Source organism: Octodon degus, unplaced genomic scaffold, assembly GCF_000260255.1.
Source record: "Octodon degus isolate 3935 unplaced genomic scaffold, OctDeg1.0 scaffold00144, whole genome shotgun sequence".
In the NCBI taxonomy this organism is placed as follows: domain Eukaryota; kingdom Metazoa; phylum Chordata; class Mammalia; order Rodentia; family Octodontidae; genus Octodon; species Octodon degus.
The window spans coordinates 4,628,434-4,630,393 of NW_004524720.1; positions in this window are offsets into that span (position 1 = coordinate 4,628,434).

Here is a 1,960-nt window from a genome sequence, read left to right on the forward strand (position 1 = left end):
TATACATAAGATCATAATGATTCCCTCTGCAAACATGCTCTATGAATCCACAAATCATTTCATGACTAAACATTTAAATACAGTAGTTTTAATAAGATATGTGAATTGGACTCACCAAAACTAGTAAATACAGATTACTCATAATAATTAAGGTGCAAGTTTGGGCAGTCATTGCATTTTTTATATTGTTTATGCATTGAAACATTTGGGGTTTAAATGTCCCCGAAGAGATATAATATTTGAAAAATATCAGCAATCAAAAATAGCCATCCCCTGCCTGCCCACTTTCTGCAGAACATTCAGAGATAGGACGTGTCAAGTGAATTGTCACTCATGTTAAGTAGGTTGAAACTCTGTCTGCTGAGTGCAAACATTTCTTATCAAGTTGCTTTCCTGGCATTTCATTTTTCATTCACATTGTAGGCTGAGAAGTACTTTTGAGTTCCAGCAGACATGTGTTTCAGCCAACAGACACTCCTATAAATCTTTTGATGACTTAACTGAGTACAAATAAGCATGCCTTTCCCTGTATTCTCCTAGTACCTGAGTGTCTTACAGTTTTAGAGCATTTAACCAAAGGAAACACGTGACAAGTGAAAGGAAATAGGCATCAATTTGTGTTTTCACTAACTTCCCCCACAAAATCTTTCAGATTATAAAATTTAAGGACATACTTTTTTCAAATCTTGGAGGGCATTCCAGCTAACTGTAGTTTTAAAAAGTAGTTAGGCCACATTCTCTCTCTCTCTGTCTGTCTGTCTGACTGTCTGTCTCTTGTCTCTCTCTCTCTGTGCAGAATTTGATAACATTAATTTGTGGTGCCTTATTTCCAAACAAGATGTATTTGGCTTTTAATTTCTGTGTTTCCAGAAAAAATTAAAGCATTTGGATCTCACTGTTCCATACTGTTAAGGTTTAATGAAGGCTGATTATCACAGAGACACATTCTGACAAAAGCTAAAGCTCATTCAGTTTTAAAGACATTGTGCTTTGTGAGAATAACACATTATATAAGACTGCCCAAGTTTGTGGCATCAGAGTGTTCTGTTGCAGAAGCCAGAATGTGGTAGAATACCATTTTTAAGATGGAAAAAAGCTCTGGGCCTCTCTTCTTGTTTTGGCTCCACAGTGTCCCTCCTGCACTGTCTGGAAAGCCACCAGAACCAGAAAGTGCAGGCCAGGCTCTGCGGGAACTGGCTGGACAAGGCAAAATACTTGCAAGAGGACGGTTTGTACTCTAGATGAGGTCCAGGGTTCCCTGAAACTGTGGTTTGTATTTTGGAAAGACAGTGGAGTGCTTTGAGAGCATTAGTCAATTTCCCTTCACTATAGTAAAATACTTGAGGAAATTAACTTATTGACAATAAAGGTACATTTTGACCACAGACTGAAGGTTCCAGTCCAAATTCAAGTGCTCCTTTTTTTTTTTTTTTTTTTTTTTTTTGAGCATCTTGAAAAAGCAGCACATCCAGTAGGAAGTGAGTGGTAGAGTAAAACCACTCACTTCATGAGCCAAGAAACAGAAGGAAAGAGAAGTCTGTCTTCAGTCCCACAGCCCCACGTGGGGACATGCAGGCAGTGATGTAAGGACCTCCTACTAGGTCGCCATCTCCTGAGGCTCTCCTCCTCCTCCTGATGACACCTTTCACACATGGACTTTGGCTACATTCACCCAACCAAACCATAGCACTGTTTTTTTCCAAGTCTGATTACTTTCTACAAAGCCAGCTTAGACACCAGCACTCTCATCCAGCGATCTCTGTAGCTCATTACGGGAAAGCCACAAAGGAGACCTGTTAGCAAGAAATCCAATAAAGGTATATACTTCAGTACATGTATAGAGGGTTTTAAGTCTATCCATGATGGTTGCTAGCTAAAATAGATGTTTTCTGTCCGGGAACCACCAGACCCAGTCCTAGCCCAGGTCCAGTGAGTGTGTGGAGAGCTTCCTGCTACCCTG